Source organism: Miniopterus natalensis, chromosome 6, assembly GCF_054644295.1.
Source record: "Miniopterus natalensis isolate mMinNat1 chromosome 6, mMinNat1.hap1, whole genome shotgun sequence".
NCBI lineage: Eukaryota > Metazoa > Chordata > Mammalia > Chiroptera > Miniopteridae > Miniopterus > Miniopterus natalensis.
This window is the reverse complement of record NC_142086.1, coordinates 62,629,040-62,642,436: the sequence shown is the minus strand read 5'-3', so window position 1 is coordinate 62,642,436 and position 13,397 is coordinate 62,629,040. Positions and strand designations below refer to the sequence as shown.

General features: G+C 36.4%; 1 protein-coding gene across 1 annotated transcript in view; it reads left to right on the top strand.

The window, feature by feature from the left end:
• The window catches only part of NAALADL2 (N-acetylated alpha-linked acidic dipeptidase like 2), a 910,351-nt gene that overhangs the window by 36,695 nt on the left and 860,259 nt on the right, over window positions 1-13,397 (top strand). The window contains exon 2 of the mRNA XM_087818309.1: window positions 5,446-5,508. The gene's annotated coding sequence lies outside the window, so the exon portion shown is untranslated. The remainder of the gene's footprint in view (window positions 1-5,445; window positions 5,509-13,397) is intronic.

Below are 13,397 nucleotides of genomic sequence, written 5' to 3'. Positions count from 1 at the left end.
ATTACCCTGAACTTCGAGACAACTAGCCTGGTTAGGTGATAAGACTGATGTTTAACAAACTCTCATTTGCTTTATTAAAATGCTTAAACAGTGAGAGTACCCCTGAAATCCGCATAGAGTATCCCGTGAGGAAAACACATCATTTGTGTGCATAGATTCTGGTTATACTTAATAAATTAAAAATGTTATAGTTAGAACTCATATTCTGTCACTTCAAAGTAATTTTGGCTTAATTTACACCAAAAATAATCTCTGTAGAAGCAGAGATCAGTGATGGTAACCTACTGAAGAAGCATTCTGAAATCTCTTACACAAATGCATTTTCTTTAAGCTTTCTTACAACAGAGATATGTAATAGGTTGGGTTAAGTTTGAAATCAGAACCTAAAACAGGGTGGCAGCAATGGAGTGACACAGGAATAGCTGCTCATTACCAGCTGAATGAATTGAAAACAGATGAAAGATAAGTTCTGTTTCCCAGGATGTTGCTGCCTGCCAGAACTAATCGCATTTATTTTAACCCACCTCAGGCTTTAGACTGCCTGTTTATCTCATCTGTGGGAAAATGTCTTTCCTTATTTATGACTTTGCTACTCTTACATTGCTAGGTCATTGCCAAATAGCGCTTAAATATAACAACATAATTATGTCTTATTATTTCAGTCTTTGTAAAATCCTAGGATTTCATAACACTATTTTACTTTCTCTTTATAAAATTCAGTTTGTGAACAGAAGTACAATAGGTACTTCTTTCTCTTTTTATAGAGTAATAATTGACTTAACAGTATATTAGTTTCGTGTATACAATGTAATGATTCAATATGTATATATATTGCAAAATGATGACCACAAGAAATCCCGTTAATATCCATCACCGTACATAGTTAAAAAAATCATTTTCTCACAAGGAGCATTTTCTGAATAACTGGTGTTTGGATTCCCACTTATAAGCTTTCAGGAGTTTCCCTCTCTTTCTCCATCTACCCTTTTTGGCTTGTACTTCTCTGCATTTGCCTCCAGGTCTTGTTTTGTGGTCTTCTTTGCCAGTGGTGTCTTTGTCCAGACAGTGTAGGGCGTGCTGGCTCTGCCAGGAGGTAGTATTCCTATGCAGACACTGAATCATGGTCTTGGCCTCAGTGGCATTTAGAGCCCAGAACACCTGCTTTTAAATCTCAGCTTTGCTGCTTACTAACCCTGTGACTTGGACAAGCACCTCTCTGTGGCACAGTGTCTTCATCGTTATATAATGAAAGTAATAATAGCGCCTACATTATATAGAATTGCTTTGAATATTAAATGATTTAATAAATGTATAACACTTGATATATTGCTTGTCATACAATTAATATTTATTAGCTATTAGTGACAACATCATGATCACTTTTATAACTTTTCTGTAGGTAACAGTAGTAGAGAAGTAAGTCTTAATTAGTTGAATTCTTTATAGCAATTGCATTTTGTAACAGTGAAATATTTATTAGTGGTTTATCACTGAAATAATTGAGAGCCATATTACAATTACTAACATTTTATATTCAGAATTTTGAATGTGTTGTGTGTTATATTATGTAATTGAGGGTGGGGTGCAAGGAGAAAGTTGTTATGATGCTTAAGGTTACTTGTAGTAACTTTGTTCTGTACTACTTTCTGATGTAGCGAAATATTTAGATTTCTAGGAAAGCGGTATAAAATTGAAGCCCATCTGAATGATACATAAAGGTCTTTCATTTTTATTTAAAAATGCCATTAAGCTTTTAATTGATGTGCATACTGTTTTGTCGAGTTGCCAAGGAAATTCAATGACAGCAAACTTAGGAAGAGCTTTGCCTAGTTGGCAAGTTTTAAAGAATCTCTCCCAATGGAGAGAGGAATTTGCTTGGATAATATAAAACAATACCCAATAAAAACATCCATTACATTTTATTGAATTATATTCAAATATAAGTGTCTCTGATGTTCTGGGATTTCAACGTATATCTACAAAAATTCCGCTTGACCTCAGTCCACTTCTTGCTTTCTGCTTCATATTGAAAATGGGATGTGTTACTTCTCAAGATGATACACTAGACTGGGGCATGTCAAGTTACGTTCTCCCAAGCCACATCTGGCCCTCAATCTATTTTCATAAGCAAAGTTTTATTGGAACACACAGCAGCCATGCTCATTTGTTTACATACTGTCTATGGCTGCTTCACATTGTAGCAGCAAAGCTGCATAGTTGCAACAGAGACCATATGGACAGCAGAGCCAAAAACATTTACTATTTGTACCTTTACAGAAAAAAGTTTGCCAGTCCTGAAGTAAATAGATCTAAATACACACATGAGCACTTATTTCAACCTGATGTTTCATACTTTTTCTGCAGGGAAAATGACCTCTCCCCATAAGATTTTACTATGAGTATTGATTAAAAATGGCTACTGTTTCATGTTTGTTAGTATTTCCCTTTTCATTTGGATTATAAACCCCCATAGGATGATCAATGCTGTAGGAATATCCTTATATAAAATATAAAATATTGCAAATAGAAAATAGGAAATGTGACTATTAAAATATTGAATGGGACAATGGATTCATCTTTTATATGATCACATTATTTTGTGAAACTTAACTAATTTGTTAAAGCAATTTATTGAGGTAAAAAAAGCACATTGAGTTAATAGTTCATATGACTTGAAAATAAAATAAAATTAAGGGTATTAAAAAGCATTAAAACAAGCTATTGTGAACATCATCTAGTTCGTTCCCATCATTAAAAATAACCCTATTGCCCATCCGGGTGTGGCTCAGCAGTTGATCCGGGCGATTGGGGTTCCATTCCCGGTCAGGGCACATGCCCCGGTTGCGGGCTTCATCCCCCGTCGGTGTGCAGGAGGTAGCCGATCAATGACTCTCTCATCACTGATGTTTCTATCTCTCTCTCCCTCTCATTTCCTCTCTCTGAAATCAATAAATATATATTTAAAAAAAAAATAACCCTATTTATTGATGCTTGAGTTCATTCAGCCCTGTGTTTGTATATATGGTGTATTTCTCCTCAGCATTTTTCACCAATTTTCATCAGATTTTCTTTCACTTTTCCTCATTTAGTTCTATCCTTGTTAGGTGTTATTTTCATAACTCTGCAAAATTTTTGGATTCTTTAAGTTCTTTCTCAGTTTGGAGTCCAGAATTGAGAGCACTCACCTAGAGCTCTCAACAGTGCAAAAATGATAGGGAGATTGACCTCTAATCCATGTCATCTTGTGAGAGGTATTGTGCATCATAATTCTCATCAGCAAATAAAATCCAGTAAAGACCACCTCCCTAAAGTCTCTTTTCTCTTTTTAAAAATAAATTTGCATGAACACTGGGAGTAGACTTTACTAGGAGCAGAATCCAGTGAGAGTTAGTCCTATGGAAGGATTTCAGGACTTCCTGTAGTTCATTTGCACATAAGTATAGTTTACCTGCTTTGGGGAGATGCTGCCGATTATTTAAAAATCAGAGATGAAAGAAGCCCCAAAGCAAGGCGATTTATTTGGTTTCTGGTAAACTCAATTCTGTTTTGTAGCCTTTGAAACATGGATTCTATGAGTGATACTATTAAAATGCATACTCTAGAGTGTATTGTTAATCGTTATTGCTCTGCTGGGCCTCAGGGCTCCCTGTCTGCATTGTAATGCAACTTTTCTTAAGATTTACATTTGAAATACCAATGCGTCTTAAGATATCTCATATATTTCTATGTATCAAATGGGATTCACAAGAAGTGAGGGCTTGCCTCTGAAATAGAAATATTAAATTTTTCTTAAAAAGGTGTAGAACATTTTAAAACAATTTTTTAAATATGTTTTTATTGATTTCAGAGAGAGGAAGGGAGAGGGAGAGATAGAAACATCAATGAGTCATCGATCGGCTGCCTCCTGCACGCCCCCCCAATGGGACTGAGCCTGCAACCTGGGAAATGTGCCCTGACTGGGAATAGAACCATAATCTCCTAGTTCATGGGTCAACACTCAACCACTGAGCTAAGCTCCCTGGGCAAACCGATGTTGTTTTTATACTTCTGAAATAAAATGTAACCCTAGTGGTTGTGTTTTAATGCTCCAAGAGGTAGGTGAAGTCATCAAGGACATTTATAGTATAAATAGAAATGAACAATTGGTACTTCATTTATAATATAGTTCAATGCACCAGCCATTTATTGAGCCTCTATTTTGTGAAATCCCAGTTCAGACTGTGGGGAATGCAGAGATGATGTCTGATCTCCATGTTTGGATGAAGAGTTGAAAACAGACATGAGCATATATACGTTTTAGGGTGTATAGTTTCATTACCGTGACTAAAGCTCCCATCTTTTGAAGAATATAAACAATACCAGAAATGGAATGTGGAGTTCCAGATGAATGCACCAGCATTTAATTGTTACAACAAATACATGCAGTAAATATTATTAATTCTATAGATAAAGAAATTAGAACCTTGTTAGTTTGTCAAGATTTATAATTAGTTCATTTCTCTAGGATCTAGAATTCTAGCCCATGATGCTATGGTTGCGTTGGCATATAAAACGCCAAAATCCATGTTCTTTCTATTTGCCATGCACAGATTTTCTTTTATGCAGTTTACCAGTTCAGCAAATACCTATGACTAATAGATGATAGATACTGGGCTAGACCCTGGATTGGATTCCATTTTCTCTGAACATTATAATTTACACTTTCTTTTTTCAGAAGTGGTTTTACAGTAGCTTTACAGTGGCACCGAGCACTTAGTATATGATCAAAGAACAATTAAATGAATAAACAAAGTGATAGATTGCTTAATTTGGAATTGCTTAAATTACAAAATCTAGTGAGACTTTACCTTGCTGATATTTCCCTTTTCCTTGGCAACTTAAAATACAAAAATTAAAGCTTTTAAAGTTTAGCTTAAATTGTATTTGCTGATATTTCCATACAAATACTGAGTACCTGGAAAGTGTGTCTTGAGTTGGTGAGTCACACTCCATATTGTTCTTAATAAACACAGAACCCTTTTAATAAAAAGAAGCAATTGTTCTGTATGGCTGACATTTATTTAGATAACTGCTTTAGAATGTTTTCTTCTAATTGAAAGATAAGAGGAAAATAAACTGGGCAATGGTTATTAAGGACTGGTTTAGCTTTTCATAGAGATTACATTTTTCCAGTTACTGGGTTATGATGTTGAAAATGAAGGGCAGGTTCCTTGTTGGGGGAAAGTGTTACAGTAGCCCTAATGCAAAATCTCATTAAAGCAACTGTCAGGATCCCTCAATTTTACCATCACCTCCCCTATTCTGTAAGAAGCAGCTGTCGTTCTGAGTGAGTGTACTGCGAAAGAGACATTTACAAATAAATGAAAAATGTCACAATTGATTTTACTCCTTCCAGGATACTGGATGTCAGCTTTGTCACAAACTCTCTTCTTTACTCTGTTTTAGATCTCCCTGCTGGACACTGGTAACAGCTTTTGATGGTTTAGGGACTCTCTCATTTGACCCCAGGTAAGCCCTATATTGGTGACCTTTTATAAATATTTGTAAAATATCCAGCAGTTTGAGAATATAAAAACCTTTCCCCACTTCTTTCTGTAACTGATGCATTCAGATGTTGGTAACGTTTACTTACATTTTTGGATATTGAGGGAAATTATTTCATGCATTACAAAACATTGTAAAATTATACCATTTTATTTCATATGATCTTTTCCAGTACAATGATTTGTTATGATCATGCTTAATCTAATAATAAAACTAAAAACAACGTTAGTTGTAAAGAAGATATCTGGGCATGCTTTTCCTATATTTTGAAAAAACTCAATAGATGTCTAAATTTTTATCACTCTTTCAAAAATAATTTTATCTCGAGTATGTAAGTCTGTTATATAATTTATATAAAAGATCATTGATACACATTGGTTATTGCCATCACCTTAAATCAGCCTATAAGCAGTATTGCTATCATGCTAACATTATTGAGGTCTTAACTCTGAGCCATTTACTGTGCTAAGCAATTATATGAATTAGCTTATATAAATGTACCACAGTGGCACTTGAATCCTAAGTTAATATGGATTTGGGAAAAAAAAAAAACTAATTAGAAATTGCTAGCAGTATTTTTTATTATGGATATTAAATTAAAGGAAAGTAAGTCTTCATATAATTATATTTTAAGAGATTTTAATCAATATAATTCATTATAGATCATGCTATCACTTGAGATTATTTAGCTTTCTACTTGAAAGATCATGGGATGGACTAATTAGGTATATTTTGCTTCTCTTGGAAAATAGAAGTTGAAGCAATTCACTGACTCATTCAATAAATATTTATTGAGCATCTATTAAGTGTCAAATACTTTACATTGAAGACATGGTGGTGAAGAGTATGTATCTGCTTTCTAAGAGTTTACAGTTTAGTGGGAGTCAGTCAAGACAATGGGCAAGTACAACATAGTGTGATGAGCGAAAACAATAAGGATAGGCATGGGAAATAAGGTGAGCAGCTAAGCCAGGCCAGGGATTGATGCTCAGGGAGTGATGTGGTGATGGAAGGTGGAAGACTATTTGGTTACAAAGTAGTTTATGGCATCTAAAATACAGTAGTTAAGATAGGGAGATATGGCTAAAGAATTAAGGAAGGGGCAGTTCATGAGTATGCTCATGAGCTATATTTAGGAATTTAGTTATAATTGTGAATGATGGTAGTTAAACTAGGAAGACTTCATCTGGTACTGGACATTCTCTCCAAATCAAGCTGGTTGAATTTTCATAGTGCCCGAGTGCTGTATATATTAACCAGGAAGCTGAGCCAGTCTTCCACTTTTTTTTAAATACTATTTTTGAAATATGTTTTTCTTGATTTTAGAGAGAGAGGAAGGGAGAGGGAGAAAGAGAGAGAGAAACAGTGATGAGAAAGAAACACTGATTGGCTGCCTCCTGCAAGCCCCCTACTGAGGATCAAGCCCACAACCCAGGCACGTGCCCTGACCTGGAATCGAACCTGTGACCTCTTGGTGCATGGGATGGCACTCCACCAACTGAGCCACAGCGGCCAGAGCAGGCTTCCTCTTTTATACCTATATAAATAGAATTTATTTCCTAGAATATAAGGTATTTGAGAGGAAGGACCAGGGCTGATTTACCTTATTTTCCTAGGATTTATTGCAGGACTTTTGCACATAGCCAGCTCTCAGTATTTGTAGTGTGAGATTACAGAATCAAATGTAAAAACCTGGAAAACTGAATAGGTTGATCCAACAGGGTCTCCCACTAAAGACTGACTGTTTATCGTCATATACTCTTCTTTGCCCTGACCAGTTGTCACAAATGGTAAAATTCTTTTCAGCATCTCCTCTTTACTTTTAGATTCATAATAAGAGTCTTCATCGAAGAAAATCAATACGAAATGCAATTTTTGAAATAAACAATGTGTCAACTGAAAAATAACAATTATATGTCAATAAATTTTCTTTAAACAACCAAAAAAAGGTTAAGAAGAAACTAAGAAGAGGTGAAGAAAATAATTTAGCAAAAGAAGAAATAGCCAAAATATTAAATTTTTAACTCTAGAAAATATATATTCAAAAACACATTATAAAAGCTTTCTTTTGTAATGAGATATAGAGAAGATGTGGTAGCAATCATTAAATTAATATGATATTGTAAGATAATGTATTAAAGAGATAGATTTTACTTGTAAGAAAAAATAATTTAATGAGGAGCCTTTAAAAATATGGTGATTCAGCCTCGCCGGGCGTGGCTCAGTGGTTGAGGGTCGACCTGGGATCCAGGCGATCGGGGTTCGGTTCCTGATCAGGGCACATGCTCGGGTTGTGGGCTCAATCAGTGACCCTGTCATCATTGATGTTTCTACCTCTCTCTCTCCCTCTCTTTTCCTCTCTCTGAAATCAATAAAGATATATTTAAAAAAAATATATATGGTGATTCAGAATTACCAAATTACTTTTGTAGTATATATTAGTTTATAGTGTCGACAGTTATAGAAGCAGAGATACCATTCTGTATTTCTTACCATTGTAAGGTTCTCCATTCTAGAGACTCTGACTGGTCTTTCTGAGATTTTTACTTGAAAATGTGCTGCCTATGGTCACCTTGCTGCCAGATTGTCCTTGAGACCAGAGGAGCATTTCTGTGAATTCTTTTTGCTGTGGCCACATGAAGTTCTGGAAGGACTATAAAGATTCACCTAAGGCTGCACAGAGTAGGATATAAAATCTAAAACCTAACTATATAGAATATTCAAGCATTCGGGGAAATATGAACAAGGATGCCAAGTTGCATATAGAATCTGTCCACCTTAGACTAGCCAGTCATTGCCTTGCTGCCTATAGTGTAATGTTAACATTTTGCAAAATGAAGGTGAGTCAGTTCTCAAAGAAATGATGCCTGGTGTTTTGGAATAATTGGCATTTATGTGGGTTGCTATCAGTCAAAATGCAGGTTAAGAAGAACTGAGAGTGTGTGAAGGGGATCTGGATGCGCTCCCCTAAAATATGCCTCTTTGGAATAAGAACTATTTGAGCTGAAGGTGTTTGCCTTATCTGCCGAAAAGCAGAGCCTCCCAAAAGAACTCAGAAGTCATTAAATCGTCTTCTGAGTAGCAACTCTGATTTCACTATGTTACAGAGTAGGAGAAGGCTTGTCTCTGCTGTTTGCTGCTGGGGTGGAGTTCTTGCTGTATTCCAAGAAGATGAATTTTCTGAGACTAGCATGGGAGGATACAACATTGTAGAAAGCTTTATTTCTGCGGAATTATACCCCTGGGTTTCCAAAGTCCTATTTCCCTCAGTCCAGTCATAGAAAAATTCATATAAGAAGTGTAGCAGAGCTAAAATCGGCGCCCGTGCCCAGAGTTTCCTTCCCGTGCTGGAGCCGGGTCCAGCACAGCATCGGGCTAGCGTAGCTTGTGTTCCCCGCTGCAGCCCATTAGTCCCCTGTGTGTGAGAGCTGCATGCCTGCCTGCCGCACCAGCAATGCAAGAGAGCCAGGAGCCAAGTGAACGAGAGTCCAAGAGAGCCCAGCCGCGTGTGGCTCAGTGGCTGAGCATCGACCTAGGATCTAGGAGATCAGGGTTCGATTCCCGGTCAGGGCACATGCCTGGGCTGCGGGCTCCATCCCCAGCCGGGGGCGTGCAGGAGGCAGCCGATCAATAACGACTCTCTCATCATTGATGTTTCTCTCTCTCTCTCTCTCTCTCTCTCTCTCTCTCTCTCTCCCTCCCTCTCTCTCCCTTCCTCTCTCTGAAATCAATAAAGATATATTAAAAATAAGAGTCCAAGAGAGATGAACAAAAGAAAGCAAACTCCTTTGTTTAGGGGATCATGTATTGCCAAATGTTCAAGCTCTTGAAGTGGCCATGCCCATTCTAGCCAGCCATCTCTTGTCCCCAGGTGTGATTGACAGGCAAGTACCTTCCCCCTGTCACCTCAGCTTTACCAGACATGTGTCTACCTTCCCTTTTTCGGATCCCTGGGGAATGTGAAATTGCAGCTTCCTGGTGAAACTGTCCAAATGACATGCTTATAATGTCTAGCCTTTTTCCTTTGCTCCTGTTCTATTATTAATAACTACGTAATTAATTAAAACAATATCAACTACACCTAAACAGACATTGCCACAAGGGTCTTTTTATCTTTCCATGAAGCCATTTGCTTTTCTGTAATGGCCCTTTCTCCTCCCTCCCCCTGGTAAGTTAAGTATATAGACCCCAAATTCTACTTACCCCTTGTGTTACTCTTTTGTCTGTGGACCAATGTGTATGCCCCGTGCACATGTTAATGAATTTCTGTTTTTCTCTTGATTTGTCTTGTGTTACTCTAATTTACCAGATCCCAAACATGAACTTAAGATGGGCAGAGGGAAAAAATATTTTTTTCCTCTCCCACAATTGACTGCCTAATGTTCCTTAACAACTAATCACGCTGAGTACTTAGGATTTCACTTTAGGGTCATTTAATAGGAACTTGCTTCTCCAAGGTGAACACTTGGTCTAAACTAATTATTGGCATCTGATCTGAGTTTAGCAGCCCTGCCTATAGTCTAAAGCATACTAACAATGAAGAGATGAAAGCTGAACCACAAAGGCACTCTAAATGTCCTCAGAATCCCTCTAACATGGGCTTTTAGCAAACACATCCCCCTCTGTCTTTAATAGCAAGTATGAATTTCTAGTAAGTAAAATAAAGATTTGATAATTTTCTTTAATGTAAAAAAGAACCCAAAGAAATCAGCCCCAAATTCATAACACCTTATAATAGAACAACAAATAACTTTTAATAAATAAGACAAACATGATTATTTCCTTAGGGTAGGGAATCGAAAGTTCACATAATAGAATTTCTCTAGTAAGAGCGAGTTTAAAAAAAAAAAGGCACAAAGAAATGGCCAAACCTGCCAGTGGGATGGACACACTGCAAGCTGGAAAGTAAAGGGGGGGTGGCTTCTGGCTGGGCCGGGCGGTGGTCACAGCGTGAGGCGCAGGCTGCCTTGTTTCTGGGTAATATCCTGTGCTTATTCATTCCCTTGGTTTTCTTCTTTTGCTTCCACTTTCTGGCTCTGACAGCACCTCTTCTATACCATTACCCTGAGAGCTCCTTAATATCTGCCTTTAACAAATTTTCTCTGTACGTTAAAAAGGCAATTAATTGTTAAAACACAAACAACAAACAAACAAAAAACTTGCAGAGCAAGTGGAATAAAACCAAACAGCTTTCTATGAAAGCAACTACACTACTATCAGGAAGACCTCTTGTGAAATTTTAACCACAGCATTGAAACTGGCGTGTTGACAAGGAAAACTTTTATTGTTTTTAATTGTCTTGACAAAGGTGTGTAAATCTCCTCCATTCCTTACGGTTTATTGAATGGTTGTTCATGGCTTGTCTTGTCTTTTTCTTCAATGTAGCTATGCCATTTCCAGGAACTGAGACAAAAGCAGTCTTTTACATTAGGACAAAGCCTCTTCCCAGGAATACAGTGTGGCTCATGACAACTTATTGCTTGGACACTAGGGAATTTATATTTGGCTTTTCTTAATGATAGGTATTTTGAATTTTTCTATAGAAAATTTGATAAAATTTTATTCTCTTAGTAGTTGCCACCCATCTATATATGTTTTGCCATTAGGACATGAAAGGGGGGAATCAAAACATCCCTCAAACTGGAATAATACAGTTTCTATTTGGGACACATTTGTCCTACTGAAAGTAAGGTTTTGCACACTGAACCGAAACTTTTCTCACATTTCTTTCTTACCATATTGCTCCCCTTCAACTCCAAACTCTTACTAGATATTTATTAAAATTCAGGTAACATGAATTTCCGAGGAAACTTTTTAGAAACTCCTTCCTCTCAATACCTATTATGCTACATCTCACATTCCACTTAATTTTAAATGCATTTAATTTTTAATTTGGAATGAAGTAAGATAAAAATTATGAAGAGAATTTCATGAAGAATCCTGATAGAAATTATTTTTGTTCATCATTTAGCTGAATGATCTTTTATAAAATTTTTAGACTAATTTGTTTTCTTCTAAATTAGAAAATTGGAATGGAATGTGTGACAACATAGCTTAATGTGTGCCAAAGCACAGATTCAGGTCAGGAAGATAAAGGACAGTTAAGTTAAATAATATGAAGGTTATTTGTCTAGAGATTTGACAGATGAAAAGGTACAATATGTTTATTTAAGAAATTTAAAGTGGGTTAAACAATCAACCATTCAACATATCCTGCGTATGTAGACTGTGCATGAAAATGTACTGGATGCTATCAAATATTTTAAAAAACATTCAAGAAGCATTAGTGGGCTCCATTTGTTATTTTCATTATTATGGAAGGTAGAGGAGTTCAGTATCTTTCCTGCTACAAATAGTTTACAGCGATAGGAAAACAAAATAGTCAGTGACAAAAATAATACAGAATTGGAGACTAGGAGCATATTTCAGTAGATGCTATTTATGAGGTGAAGACCGCATAAGTGAGAGTTAGTAGAAAAAGGTTATGTCTGTGTGTGGTAGAATTTTCAGGGAAGGCATTTTAGACCATGTGACTTGAACTATATACTGTGATAGATGGGGACAATCTGGGTAGATGAGGGAGGTAAATAGAAAACTTCCTATTTTTTTTTCTTCCTTGGGTGACTGAACAGCATGCACTCTAGGAGGTAGTGTCAGGAAGGAGGTAGTGTCAGGAAGAGTGGTGTAAGAAGGAGCCTCAGTGACTGGAACAGAGGATTTGTCCTGGGAAGTTACTGAATGTGGGGAGAAGTAGAGTCAGGGTCTTCAAAGCCAGGCAGAGTAGTTTAAACCTAGGCAACGGGCTGCTGTAAGTTCTTGCGCTGGGGTGCCGTTAGGAAGTGAACATGAGCTGGATTGGAGGCAGCCTGGCCGGCTGGGAGGGAGCAGTGGACATCCCTCTATGCACACGAGGAGTAAGCTGAATTAGGGTAGTGATGGGGGGAGTCTAGGAAGAAATACAGTGTAAGCCATCAGGCTATATTTTAGTGATACTTATTTCTTATTTACAAATTTGACACATGCCAGAGACAGTAATTAGCAATCAGGTTAAATTATTTTGATTGCCTCTTTTACATTTAATGAAAAACATCTTTAAAGAGCTACTTTCTAAGATGTTTTATAGTCCACTCTCTCCATAGTTTCTCTTTTGCTGTTCCTTCATTCTTTCCAGCTCCCTCTTCCCTTGGCCCTTTTTGCTCTGTCCTTTCCTTTCCATTTTCTCATCTAAAAGCACACTTTTAGGGTGGCTTTTATTAAATTATTTTTTAATAACCATCCATCATTTAATATAAGTATTATCTAAACATATTTTAAAGTCACATAGGCTTAAATTGAAAACATAGCAACCTTCTTATATATCTTTCCAGTTCTGCTCCTAAGGGACCATTTCAACTGTTCTATTTTTTCTTCTTATAGCTCTATGCTTTTATAGTTATTTCTTAATATATAAATTATTGATGTTATCGTTGACTTCTTTTTTGGTTTGTTTTTTGTGGAGAATTTTTTTGTTTGTTTTGTTTATTTTATTTTTTAAATTTATCTGTATTATTGAAGGTATTACAGATGTCTTCTTTTTTTCCAGTTGACCCCTTCTTTTTTAAGATCTGTAATCAATGTGCAAACATTTATTAAGCACCCAAGAGCCTTACTCAATCTATTGAGAATGGAATTATAAAACATATTGGCTGGTATTTTATATTACTATAATAAAATTTTGGCAGATTGCTACTATTAAAGCAGTAATATAAAAATAGTGCTTAAGGTCAGAGGCAAGGAACATCTTCAGCATAGCTTCATTTATGAAATGTGCTAAATTAAAAGACACAAATACTTCTAATTTTGACACCTTCCCC